At 30.5% G+C, this 15523-nt stretch overlaps 1 protein-coding gene across 1 annotated transcript in view; it reads right to left on the bottom strand.

The window, feature by feature from the left end:
• The window catches only part of LOC148301211 (uncharacterized), a 188214-nt gene that overhangs the window by 109996 nt on the left and 62695 nt on the right, over positions 1–15523 (bottom strand). The window contains exon 2 of the mRNA XM_088273541.1: positions 14664–14709. The gene's annotated coding sequence lies outside the window, so the exon portion shown is untranslated. The remainder of the gene's footprint in view (positions 1–14663; positions 14710–15523) is intronic.

Below are 15523 nucleotides of genomic sequence, written 5' to 3'. Positions count from 1 at the left end.
TGAGAATCTGGCACAGCAACTCCGAGGCTTGAGCGTGAATGTAGGCTTTAAGGCGGGTTAGGCCTCGTTTAGACTGTGTCAACTGCCTCACTAAACCGGCTCGTAGTTCCGCGAAAAGTTTTAGACAAGTACACTTATGACTCATAAAAACCTAACTCTTTTTATGCGGTGGTTCGATTTTATTAGCCACTTATCGATACATTCTGCAGACCAGGTTTTAGGGAAAGGAGGGGCGTGGGAAGTGGGACGACCATCGTTGAGATGAGCAGAAAAATACAACGGATCCATCAAGTGGGGTAGCACTTTGTAAAAAAAAATATTCGCACCTCTATATGCGGATCTTTAATTCTCTATTTGGTTGGCTTTTTTGCGCTGGTTCGCCCTTTTGAAGAGTTTGTACGGCGCTCTTGGACTTTTGATGCATCGGACCGGTCAGACTCTCCGGCGGCAAAAATCACGTGTGAAATTGTAACGATGACGACACCCATTTGTAATTTATACAAAAAGAAAAGTCCACATGGTTTGCAGTGACCGATTCAACGATACTACAACATACTAAAACACAACGTAGTAAATAAATAAATCACCCTTGCAAAATAATTGTTTTGCACTTTTTGTCGTTCAAAGATATCCTTGGAAATAAATTAAGAATATTTTTTTTTCTTTTTAATTTTAATCTGTGAAATAAATCAATTTAAAAATAATAATAAAATTCAATATTTTTAAATGAAATTCAAAATGATTACTTTAGGATATGTCTGAAAGTCAAAAACGCAGAAGTGTTTTTTTATTATTATTTTCATCAATTGATTCCGCAGTCACTGTGGTAAACTCTTATCCTTTTTAAATTTAAGTTTTTCTTAGAAAATGCCACTATTTCTTAGTAGTATTTACTAAGTAAAATATAAATTAATTAAGGTGTTTCAATCTTTTGTAGTGTGATTAACATAGCGAAAAATGAACACAAATTGAAATGTATGCACATTATTTCCATCAAACTACATAGCTAAGTTTATATAAGTTTATATATAAGTTTCGCCGGGAATCGCATTGTTATAACCGGGCTTCAATGCATTTATTACGTATTCCGTAATCGTGAAGTACACCAACAGCAATTTTAAAGGAAAAACAAAAATATCGTTCGTTAATTTTTTTTTCTTCCTTTATGAAAAAGTGTTCATCATAAGAAGGAAATAGTAATGGTCACTAAAAATTGTAACATTTTTAAAATTCATTTATATTCTCAACAAAATTTATAAAAAACAGTTTCTTTAAATTAAAGCGAGTCAAAAAAATTCAGCCTTACCGATCAATGATAAGCAAAAGGGTTTTTAAAATCAAAATATGAGTTATCATACAAAGTTATTCGTGCCCGAAAATCAGTGAGAAATCGTACATACGCGTTGAATTAAAAATTGTTATTTTTTTCTATGACATCCTTCGCAACAATTTAGGTGTTGATGGACTCGTGTTATTTAATTGATTTGATAACGGACATACTTTCAAGAGTTAATTTTTTTAAATGTAAGCACGCTTTAATTAATATTGAAATAAAGCTGGTATCGCACTATGTCAATTTAATAAAAATATTAAATGCAAGTAATTTTGAACTACGCACTAATTATATTTTTTCTACACTGTTAAGTTAGTTCATGTTGTATTTCAATGTAACTTATAAATTAATACTGATTAAAAAATAACTCTATTCCATTCACATGAACTACAAAGAAAGTGGAATTATTTTAAACAGGAGTTATCAACTCCAGTGGTTACAATCAATTGCATAAAAATGATGTCATAAATAATTCATTATTTTAAGTAACAAATTCTTCAGTAATTGATACATCAAGTTGTGAGTGGCCATATAATAATGGGAAACCCTATTAATTTAAATTGATTGAAATTGCCTTTCAATAAACTTTCTAGAGAGACTGTTCTGACCTTGGGAATGTTAAACCATTTACAGAGGTGCGAGTTATAAATTTCAACAGTTATTTGCATACGACAGAACTAAAGGTATAATAACTCATTTAGTTAAATATTTGTGAGCATTAGGGGTAATTATATTTATGGACGCTGTCTGGTATCCTTCCGTTAGTAGGAATATTATTTATCATTTTAAAATCACTTTAAATAATCCGATTATGGATACTGCAGAAAGTGTAGGGAATTTTAAGTGGTAGGTAGGAAGAGCTGTAAAGGACCATTGTAACTTCAGGTATAATATTTGAGTTGTATCACTTGAAGGTACTTGTGGATTTGAGCGAACTTGTAGTTTTCTCAAAGATATCCTTGAGTTTTTACAAATAAATATTGCCCATGAATTTTTTAACCTCCCTTGAAAAATTCGAAAAAAATTGAATTTTTTTAAAAATTTTCACAAAAAATGTGAAAAACATATACTTTTTTAATGTTTTGTTTATGGGATATATCAAAATGATTCATTTACAACATTTTGTGTGTCCAAATACTTGTTCACAAATCTGGATTATCTCCAATTAAAGACTAATGCCCAGACTTCTATATTCTTCTTCATCTTTGAAGAGATGTCAAAAAATAAAATGATTCATAGTATGCAGAACCGCGGACAAAACACTAAGAAGTATTCGTACACTAGAGAAGGATATTATCTCAATATATTTCATTAAGTGATAATGTTGTTCCAAAGATTTACATCACTAATTAATTAATTTGATCGAAAACAATAACTTGATGGATCTTGTTTGAATTCGAATTGAAGAAAAAAAATCTTGCTTAAGAGTTTACTATGACTTTATATGGTAAAATGTATAAAAGGACTATAAAAATATGATAATTTCAGGGGTAAATTATTGATTGATTCGGCAGTCACTTTGTGGTAAAATCTATCCATTTTTAATTAAAGTTTTACTTAGTAAATCACAGTAGATTTTAAGAAATAGTGGTATTTTCTACGTGTAAAACATTGATTAAAAATGTAGATTATTGAGTTTGTAATATAAATTATTGTGAATATAATTATTTTATAGTATTCCAGGAGCATTTCCATCAACAATTCCCCTTTACACATAACCATTTTTTTTTTAAATATCAGATCCATTGCAAGATATTGCCTACTTTAATAGAGTAAAGGTTGGAGATCCCTTCAGATCGTAGTGTCCCAAAGTATGCCAGCATTACGAATGGTAGCCGAGCCACTTCCTGATTTGGTAGCGAAGGAAAAAAAGTTGACAATCGCGCGGTGTGATTGGTCGACGGGTCACTATCAATTATTATTATTGAGACCAGTGCAATGTCAGATGTTAAGAAAATATTGGTCTATGTGTAGTGTAATACATAAAATGTTTTTCATATCTTTCTGTCCCTTCAATTCAATTTTTATAAAGATATTTCAGCAGAGAGGAGGACTATTCTGAATGGGGAAATCTGGTCATTTTCAGTGCTTATAACATGACATTGTCTGGTTTAAGCAATCATTTTACATATTTTGTATATTAAAAGCATTGTTAACTTTGTGGTATGGTAATATAACACTTGTTATCATTCATCGTTTACTTTGTGTAATACCACTTAAAAACACTACTTCGTGACTACCGGTTTCGGAATAATCATTCTATCATTCATCAGGTCAAATGTAAATTAAAATTTTATTGTTACGGTCTGACATTTATACTTTTTTTTGTTACTACACAAACTGAACGATGAATGATATGGAGAATCATTTTACCTACATATTTATTTATTTTACAGAAATGGTTTACAATAAAAGGTAACAAGACTCTTATTAATATGACATGATAAACACACGAAGATTCAAACTAATATTTTTAAAGTATAACATTGAATTTCAAGATATACATATTTTAATCGTCTCTGTTTAACTATTAAATTAATACAAATTTAATTGAGAAGTGTGCAGCGGACTGTATTAAAATAATTGGTATGGTGACTATCATTAGGAATGGATATTACTCAAGCATCGGAAACTATAAACTACTAAGAAAAGAGGGTGACAAAATATATATACCGTCTGTGGATAATCAGTAATTCATTTAAACAATAAAGCATTTACGTAGGGGCTTTAAACGGACCCACAGAGGGTCAAATTATAACAATCATATTTCTTAATAACATATTGAGAGAAGATTAATCTTAAATTATTCCTAAAATCATCAAGATAGATATTGAATAATTGTTGAAATATTGAATAATTCTTGATGCGATGATTTTAATTTGTCGCATTTTTTATTATAAATGCTTAAGATAATACCGTATAAGGAATTATAATTATTTAAATAAATATTGTGGTGGTATTTAACCACAAATATGTAATTTCCTCATACATTTGGTAAATGGGTTATTTTTATATAATATAAAAGATATTAATAATAAGTATGAGGTAAAAATTATTGCCTGTTAAGGATTGTCAAAAAAAACAATTACTTCCCCAACTTGAAAGGAAACCACGATTATATAAATAAACAAAATATATTTTGATAAAAAATGTTGATATTGATGAACGTAAAATTGATGAGCCAGGAACTTTCAGAACGCGAGACGTCGAGGAAGTAATATGCAGATACTTACGTAGACTTTGTTCGAGATGACACGTGTTACATGTGTTGCCAGTGGTCAGATAAGTAGGCACCAAATGATAGTCCTTCATATTCAAAGTTTATTAAATTAATATACCAAATCTATTTTGTCTCTTTGCCGGTCTTTGAATTTATTGCAAAAAGAATAATACAAAATGTAGAATGTTTACAAACTTTTTATGTAGTCTTGTTTTCCTTCCGTATGCATCCCGATGCTGTTTCATAGCATCATCATTATTTTCAAAGCTCTTCAAATTCACTTTAATCACCCATAACATTTTCCAGAGCGCATTTCTCCATACCGGAACTCTTAAAATTCAAATTCAATATGCTATGATATATCGTCGCTCTTTCGACCTATTGTCGTAACTTACATTTTTGCGGAGTTTCGGTTAAGAACAGTTAAATATTTATATATATGTAACTCAAACGTTTGTCTGTCTAACTCACCCATTTACTAAGTAAATCTCATACATTTGTCTTTTCACCGCTCAAAAGGCATCGTGTATGAAAATTAAAAAAAAAACAAAAACAAAAAAAAACAGTTTTATAAATTATAAAGTAACCTTATACTTTTCTACTCTTTATCTGTAATTAAAGGATAAATTGAACGTTGAAAAAAACCACTGTAAAGCTAATAGTCAACATTTTTGGATAATAAAAAAACGGTAACAACCGGAAAAACATAAAACGCTTTCTCGCAATATTTGTCTAATCGCAGATACGACAGTTAGTCAGGAGAGTGACAACACAAATAAAGTGCATAATTCGCTAATGTAATGAGTTAACGGAATGCACCGCAGATGTCTTTCTAATATGACTATTCATCTTCTTTATTATAACAAAATTGTGATGATACTTGGTAGTGATATTTGCTGACTTATTATCCTAGTACATTTTGACAAAAAATAATAATTAATCACATGCGTCGTTAAACGTTTTACTATCGCCTTAACCTAACTAAACCAACCTAACATTTAAAGAATATGCCTGACCACAAAATTTTAATTAAAATATTAAAGTAGTTAGTACTAAAATCGTAGGTAGTAATAGGTAGTAATAAAATAACGTCCGCTTCCGTAGTGTAATGGTCAGCACGCTCGGCTACCGTTCTGGAGGTTCCGGGTTCGATTCCCAAGGGGGGTAAAATAAATATTAGTGATTTTTTCACTGTAATATTTATTCAAAAATTATCATGGACTGGTACCTGAAGCGGAGGGCTGATCACCTTTCCTTCATGTATAAACGATCAAGATAACACTGCATTTATATGACAGTGCCCTATGCACCATTTGGGTGCGGATAAGGGTTTTATATTTTATAGTGCTAAAATTATTAAGTAATTTTAAGGGACAAGTGTTAATTCGCTATTTTAAGAAAAAGCACTAGAAATGTAAAAAAAACCTGATTATATATGCACTAAATGACATTTTCTATCTGGTAAAATATAATTTCTTAATCCTTACGACAGATATTTACTAAAATGATAAAAGTCAAAATTTTGTTTTTACTTTCAGTTTTGGTTTCTACTAAAATATTTTTTAAAAGGTAAAAACTTTTAGACAAACAAATAAAAATGTTTAAAAAAAAAAATTATTTGACAGGTCATAATGATTACTTTTTAATATAGCGTTTCTTATATTACACTACAGGTAATTACTACTATATTACGGCAACTTGTAATCAATTTATCGTTTTACTTTTTTGTTTGTAAGAATATTGCAAATTATAATATTTGTAGACTGGTATTCGCAAAGCTATTTATTGTACCAATTTTTTACAGGAGTTTACAGGAGATATGTATTGGGTTGATGCAAAAGTTATGACCGTTTTTTACGATCCCAGGTAAATATTTTTTTTTTCATAAATTATGAATAGTATCTTATTTTTTATGATTCCATTGTATAAAGGATGCTTTCCCTCTACTTTCTATTCAGTTTTGGCCTAGCCAGAGTACAGTAATGACCCTTTGTATTTTTTTAAAATGTCGTTCGATAAAGTGCATTTACGTCATTGTTTACTTTATGAATTCCGTAAAGACAATACCGCGAGTGTGCCAACTAAAAACATTTGTGAAGTGTATGGAGCAGATGTCATCAAAGTTCGACAGGTACGAAGATGGTTTGCAAAATTCCGATCTGGAGATTTTTCACTCATTGATAAACCACGTACCGGGCGGCCATTGAAGTCTGATGACGACAATTTAAAAGTCATAATTGACACCAATCCACGTCTAACCATCAGGGAGATTGTGTCAATGATGGGAGTCAACCAAACAACTATATTAAGACATTTGAAGCGTATGGAAATGTTTTCGCGGTACGACGTTTGGATACCTTATCAATTGTCGGCTGCCAATTTATTGGATCGTGTTTCAACGTGCGTTGCTTTGAGTGCGAGACAAAAATATGAACCTTTTTTGCATCGTTTGGTAACGGGAGATGAAAAATGGGTCGTGTACAACAACGTGACAAGAAAAAGACATTGGGCTATACCTGGACAAGCCCCATTAACAACCTTTGAAGGCCGAAATCCATAAAAAAGTCATACTTTGTGTTTGGTAGGATAATAAGGGTATTGTGTATTTTGAACTCTTGGAACACGATCAGGCAAGTACAGCAGAACGATATTGTCAACAATTATACAAATTGAACACGGACCTTCAAAAGGATAGACTAGAATTGGTAAACAGAAAAGGGGTAGTGTTTCATCACGAAAACGCGCGACCACATGTGGCTATGATGACCCAACACAAGCTAAATGTGTTAAATTGGAATGTTATCAAGCATCCACCGTATTCTCCAGATCTTATTCTTTCTGATTTTCATTTATTCCGATCACTGCAAAAAAAAATTAATGATGAAAAAAATTATACAATAGAGCAGGTAAAAACATCCCTTACTTAATTTTTCGCATCAAAATCCACGGAATTTTATACTACTGGTATCAATAAGTTGATAGAAAGATGGGAGAAGGTTATAAGAACTGACGGAAATTATTTAATTTAGTAAATAAATAATACATATAAAAATAATATGTAAAAAACGGTCAAAACTTTTGCATCAACCCAATAGATAAGTGTTATGTAGGAAATAAGATGCAATTAAGAAGATATCTTTAAGGTTTCGGTTTTCTTTCGACACTAGCCCGAAGCCCTTTATTTTAAGATAAGATAACATATTTAGTTATTGGAGCTAGGGCAATTCATGACGACAAGGCAGTACAACGTCATGAGTACGAACGGTTTTTTGGTCTTCAAAAGAGCCTTACCAAAAGCGCTGATATGAAAATACGAGTATGTACGTGTATGTTTTTATGAACATACGTATAACATATATATATGATTTGCCCATATGTAATCATCTTCTGTTCAAACGTAAAAGTTTAAATGAAAATGTTTTAATTGAGGCAGCTTCCGCTTTAAATATAGAAATTAACACCTTCAAAGGAATTTGAAGGAAATTCTAAAGTTATAGCTTTACCGGATTCTTAAGAAGTGAGTCTTTAATACTTTAATTACGCTTATTAATTTGAAAACGAAAACACGTTTTTTTTCAAAATCAATAAACAAAATAGGGAAGCAATACATTATTGCGAAATAATATATGTTTTTTCGACGTAAAAATATTCAACGAATTACATTTTTTTGAGCAGTTAATTTCTCTTTTATACTCTATGCAATGGTACATTTCAGACATACACTCCCGTTTTTTGGGAAGACCTAGCTGTTTCTTTAAGTTAGTAGACTAAACACAGGATAAGGTTTTTAGGGGGACTTTTCAAATTATTGAACGAGAACCAATTTAATATTTGCATATTTCAGAATCGTAAAATTATAATGTTCATAGAATATTAAATATTCAATATTTTTAAACGATATCCTTGATTTATAAAACAATCCTGAAATGTAAATTATTATATGACATATAATGAGTAAAATGATTTTAACATTGGACTAGTTTTCAGTATAGCTACTTTTATTTATTATTACTAAAAACTCAAATCTTTTACTTTTAAATAATAATTCTAATTGAGATAACGTTATCCAATGTCTCTTTCCGAATCGGTTAATGATAATAAAACTAGGAAATACAAAATAAATAACGTCTGTAGTTTAAGATTCAACGAATAACGAGCAATAATATGATAAAGAGGCGTTACGTGGGTTAACTGATATAAAAAGGCTTTCTTCACAACCTCTAAACGTGGACTACCTTCTTAAACCATCTTAGCATTAAAGTTTTCCTTGCGGCAGCAACCTGCGCACATTTAATATTAAATACTTACATAGATACTGCGAAGGTGCCTTGAGCGTAGATTAATTAAATAATTTTAATTAAATTATCTGAGTGGGCGTGCAAAAACCTGTATATCTGGAAATTTGATCAAATCCCCCACATTACAATGTTCAAACACTTGTTTCAAATTACATCATAATATTGTATTACACGCGGTGCACTTTTTATGCGTTATTCTTAATTTATTATAATCAGATCTATATTTACATTTTAACATATCAACATAGATGAAGAAGAATAATGAAGTCTGGGTATTTACAGGGCTTATGATGATAAGTTTGAATAATAAATTACTATGACGTACTATATTATTAGCTTCGACTAATTAAATATAATAATAATAAATCCCTTACCGCACCCCAATGGTGCATAGGGCACTGTTTCATATAAACGCAGTGTTACCTCGATCGATTACACATGAAGGAAAGGTGATCAGCCCTCCACTTCTGGTACCAGTCCAGTGTAATATTGAATAAATATTAGAGTGAAAAAATCACTTATATTTATTAAACCCCCCTGGGAATCGAACCCGGGACCTCCAGAACGGTAGCCGAGCATGCTGACCATTACACTACGGAGGCGGACTTTATATAGATCTATTAGGAATTATAGGAATTAAATATAGATCTCACAACATTTAGAGTGCGTCCAAATACTTGTTCACAAACCTGGGTTTTCTCCACTTTTTCCACGGAGTTATTTTACACTATGACATCTCAACATTCATAAAGAAGAATATGGAAGTCTGGGTATTTAAAGGGCTTGACTTACCAGCCAATGACTTATCATTGGCTGGTTGTGACATTTTTAACGCTTCGTCATTGACGTCTTAACAATTAAAATACGTGCTGATACGATATTTCTGGGTTATTGTTATCCCGTATATCGATGGTACTTCCTGCAGACGTTTCGACTATCATTACAGGAGCCTTCTATGCGCCATGGTACGTTTGTATCAAAATTTATATTTTATTTTTTAAATCACATTTTAGTATCACAAAGCCCTGAAGATTGCCCGTGTAATACTGGCAGAAAATTCGACGAAATGTACGATCGACACACGGAATAATAGCACAGAAAAACGCTTTGGAGATCTGAACGGCCGTGAAAATCCATGGAAAAATATGTGTCACATGTTTACAAATTCGCCAATTCCTACGTAAAACAAGGCGAAGATAATAAGAAGATAAGTTCTATAGACGAGCTATTTGAAGTAATTTTTTTAAGAGTATTACTAGCGCGTTAATTCGCGCTACGGTCATTTTCTTTTCGAGAGAAACGAAGTATTTCATGAAAATCACGTCAATAATTGACCACTTATATAATTATTATTGAACCAAATCCTATTCTTGACATTTCATTTTTAATTCTTACAAAGCCGTAATGACCTTCGCTAGAGCTCTCTCACTTACGTTAGTAATATCCCATCAAGTATATTTCAATCGAGAATCTGGACGGGAAATCGAAGACACCAGGACTGATCATCTTGCCTTTGCGTAATTCATAATTTGGTTAAAACCACGTCGAACCGATGGGATGGTCTACGCACCATATGGGTCAAAGAAGAAGAAGAACAATAAATAAATCATATCAGCATTTTCAAACTTCCTACCTTAATACTCATATCGCTCACTCCTTTCAAGAACGTCATAAATCAAAAATCGTCAATTTTCAGTTGTGCATGTTTTCGGAATGCCCAGAAAATGTACTACATCCCAGCAAAAGCGGCATATTCTTAACTCAATATTTACTCGGTACAGGGCAGAAAGTGTTGTTTTTGCATTTTGAATAAAAGGTATTGTTTAATTTTTTTTTAATAAACTAAATATTTTTCAAATGGAGAAAAAACCTCCAGGTTAAATAAGTGGCTTGATATTTATTTTTAATACATTGTGTTATATTTTTAAACTTTAAAAACGTTCTCCTGAAAAATCAAGTTTTTTTTATTTATGACGTTCTTGAAAGGAGTGAGTGATATGTCTGTCAGGGATATGATAATGTGGCATGTCATTTTATGAATATAAAGTACTTACCCAGACGTTCATAATAATTACTAGTGATTAGGTTCGAAATAATTGGGGAGTAGAACGCACAACGTGGAGTCATCAAGCACGAGTGATTTCCGAGATACGTTTTACACTGTAAAACGTCACGCTATAGTGCCACGAAAGCAATAGATATCAACTGCAGAAAATATACTCGTATGCGCAGACGAAATGTTTCATCTAAGCAGACGAAAAAGAGAACCTGCTTCTTTTCACATTAGGAGCATGTAACGTGACGCCTCATAGAAAATCGAATGTATGCAGAGAATTCTCACAAATCAGGGTTACGTTATTTTTAATATATTCCGTTTTGTTAAAAGTAATCGTTAAATGTTTATAGAATAGATTTACATATCGGAAAATAAAAGTGATGTATTTTTCTCAACGCACGCTTTGTCAAAATTTATTTTGATAATTATAACAGCTCAAATTTCAGTTAGTTGAATATTTAGTTCGCCTCTGTAGTATAGTGATTAACACGCTGGAGTTTTTTCTATCGTGCTGGACGTCCCGGGTTTGATACAAAATACATGTAAATACCAATGATTTTTCATTTTATGATATCACCTGAAGCTGGTACCTGAAGCACAGGACTGGTCTCTAATCTTTGTGTAATTGACGATATTGAAACATTGTATTGATACTATGTGGCCTATGTTCCATTGGGTTTGCATAAGGGTTTAAAGTAAAAAGAAAGGGGATTCTAACATGACCATAAACTCTTATTAAAATCAAGCCATTTTAAAATAACTACAAATGTTATCAAGCATATTGTTCTCATACAGTTTTCGTATAAATTTGTCTGACATTTACTCCATTTTTTTGCTTCGAAATTCGTACGTGCGTGGCTGCCTATTGCATGACTACTCAAACTGATAATCTGATAATGCACGCTGTTATCATTATTTATCCAGCAGTCACATCTCGCAAGGCCAGACCGAATTTATTTATGCACTTAATTGGAGCAAAACATTGTATGCGTGACTAAAAAACGACGCTCATTGGAAAAAACAAAGAAAAAACATTACATGTATTGAAATTATAAAATAAAGAAAATAAGATCGAGTAAAAAAAATTAAAGTACATTGAATTTGTAATATGATATTTTTTTCAAAGATTATACCCACAGAGCATTAATTTCCTTTTAATCAAAATCTATGTAATTTCATTTAGTTTGTGAATGAGTGAATGAATGCATGCAACATTCAATTCAAAATGTGAAATGTTAATCTTAATTGAGAATTTTAATTACTTTAAGTACGTATTACACATTTGTAAAATGAGATCCAAATAAATGTACAAAAATCAGATTACCACAAACAAATTATTGCATTAAAATTATGCTGAAGAATTTTATAATACCTACAAATAAAACAAAAGAGACACTTGTTATAATTTATTATCAACATTTTTAAATAATTTTCGTTGGATATTGCACAAGTTTCAAAATTGAATTCAGTATAAGAAGATAAAAAAACACATAATTTTTTGGGAATGCTTTTTGTATGCCAAATCGAGCAATTTATCATCTCATGTGTCGTTCGCGGATAATTTGAAATGTAATATGCGTACGCACCTGTATAGGTGACGGATGGAAAATAAGAATTTTCGATAACTCTGGTAAACAACAAAAGGTCCTTAAGGTCCAAAATCGTTTGCAAATATTTATTAAAATTTTCAAAACTATACCAGAAGCAGAAGTCAGGGTTGAGCAAAAAGAGCCATATCGCAGAGCTTTTGTGAATAATTCGCATATTCGCGAAGAAAAATCGCCGTTCAAAGAAAATTGGTTTCCCGAGAATATAGGAGTACAAAGCGATCATAGATAAATAATATAGGAGCGCGCAAAACTTACTAAATCGACGTTGATATACAGAATCAACCCCTACGTAGGAGATCATTCGCTTATTAAAACAAAGGGATGTGAAATATTTTGAGTGAGCTCAAACTTTTGTTCGCTAATTTTGGACCTTTTCCTCTTAGGATTAATTCATGTCGAAGTTTTTACTGACAAATTAACCACATCAAAGAGGTCAGTTATATTAGTACATATACGTATTTGTACATTCAATTTTTAAGAAATAATAAGCATTCTCAAGAAGAGATATCTCGAAAATAAAAACATATCAACTAAAGTTGGATATATTATGCACATCATTAGGAAACAAATACAACTAAAAATTTGTGTTGTGGTAACGTAGCTAGCATTGAGGACTCCGAGCCAGAAACTCTTGGTTCCATCCCCACTTTGCCACAATTTGATCTATATGTTCAAACCCACTGGACTTACCTGAAAAAAACATTGAGACGAAATATTTGCGAACATCATACAAGAAACGTTACAGACATTTCTATCAGGGTTGACCTAATAATCAGGTGTTTGTATTAAAAATCCATATAGTCTTCGTACTTGTACATAATCATGATCAAATCATAAATAACACAAAAGTTTTTTTTTAAACATATAAGTATTATATTGCTACGTCTAGTTTTGGAAGCTACAAATGCTTCCATCTACGTAAACTATAGAGTTTATATTCAAACCCGTAGATGGAAGCATCTATGGCTTCTGAAACTAGTCGTTACAATATAATACTCAAATGGTAAAAATAGTTTAAAAAAATTTAATCTTGTCTTACCATAAAGTGAATGCCGAAACAATAAATAACTCAATTATCATACTAAAATTGGCGAGTCATACTTAAAATTTTTGAATTGAAGCTTTATTCAACTCTGCGAATTATTTTCGCTCTCAAGCTCAAAAAAGAGAATTAAACGATTTACATCACAGTGCGGATATGGATTATAAGAAGCAGCATTTTCATTCGTATTTTTTTGGCGTACGATCTCGTGCACAGTGCTACTAATAAAGTACTTGTCTTTTTGAAAAGAATCCTTCTTTGTCGTGATCAAATGATGGCTTGTGTTTCCGCCACTACGTGCTTCTAATATAAATGACAGGGACTGCCTTATTCTCCAAATCGAGTAGTCAGTTTTGGATCAGATCACGTCGCTAACTGAAATGCTTGCGCGGTTATAAAATCAGGAGTCAATCACATTTGAAAAAAAAAATCGTTTGATCAATCATGAATGATATAATCAACGATGATAATATATATATAAATATATATATATATATATATATATATATATATATATATATATATATATATATATATATATATAAATATGTATATATATAAATATGTATATATATAAATATATATATATATATATATATATATATATATATATATATATATATATATATATATATATATATATATATATATATATATATATATATATATATATATATATATATATATATATATATATATATTATATATATATATATATATATATATATATATATATATATATATATATATTATATATATATATATATATATATATATATATATATATATATATATATATATATATATATATATATGTGTATATAAAATATTTCATTTTATCAATTTTGCATTTCAAAAATTACACCTTTATAAAATAGATACATTATTTTAAGAATTTTAGCAGAACTAGATTTTTTTTTTTGAAAAAGTAGGATTAGGGATAATATTTTTTTGAAAATACTAATGGCTATTTCAAAATACTGTTGGCGTAAAAATATTTTGAAAAAAGTAATAAAAACAACTTACCCTCATAACTAAACTAATAAGATTACAGGTTGACATAAATATCTACATACATTTTAAATTAATTAACAAGCCACTTACATAACAATGGGACTGGACAAATCTCTTACGTTTGGGCAGGAATTATCTGAAAATAAAAACAATATAAATATATTGTAATTCTCGTAGTTATAATGGCAGTATTCACTAATGCTGTAAATACTTTGACCTTGTAACGAAAAAATATCCTACCATCATACATTTAAAAATCATCAATTTCGCTAGCTAATTACCGGCGCCCAGAACCCATGTGCTAAAAACTGAACTTGTGTTTTTAATCTGCCGACTGTTAACGATTCGTAATTGTTGATATTTCAAATGATAATTTATGTCCGTACTTATGTATCCAATACTTGAATTATTTCTGGTGTATTTGCTTTTCTATTAAGTAATATGTGACAATAAGCATGGCTAGATCATTTTTTATTAGAGCATATGTTATGACTATTATGATGCGATATAATGTAAAAATAAATTTCAACCCTAGTTTACTAGAAATTAAAATATTATTTTATCCTATCATAACATCTAACATTGACGAGATAAAATCGGCTGACTTTCGAATGACAGCTTACACCAACATTTTAGTAAGTACTCGTATTATTATAGATATTAAACACAATATTTAAATAACTTTTGCCGAGACGGATGAATTTTATTTTCTAACTCTTAATTGGGAATTAAATTTCAATGGTGAAGGTGAAGGTTTTAAGGTTAGTTGATATAGTTTTTGTGCATTACGAGATTACGCCGTGTATGTAGATGAGAGCAGTAATATTAGGATCGTACTACTAAATGAAATACGAGCAATATTAAAATGCAAAAACAAACACAAAAAATATCAAATGAATTATTGAAAAGTAGAACACAAAAGATATCTCAGTGTGAAAATTTGTATTTTG

The sequence above is a fragment of the Brachycentrus maculatus genome, unplaced genomic scaffold (genome assembly GCF_059751285.1).
Source record: "Brachycentrus maculatus isolate JH-2025_06_01 unplaced genomic scaffold, ASM5975128v1 h1tg000589l, whole genome shotgun sequence".
Classification (NCBI taxonomy): domain Eukaryota; kingdom Metazoa; phylum Arthropoda; class Insecta; order Trichoptera; family Brachycentridae; genus Brachycentrus; species Brachycentrus maculatus.
This window is presented reverse-complemented; position numbering and strand designations above follow the sequence as displayed.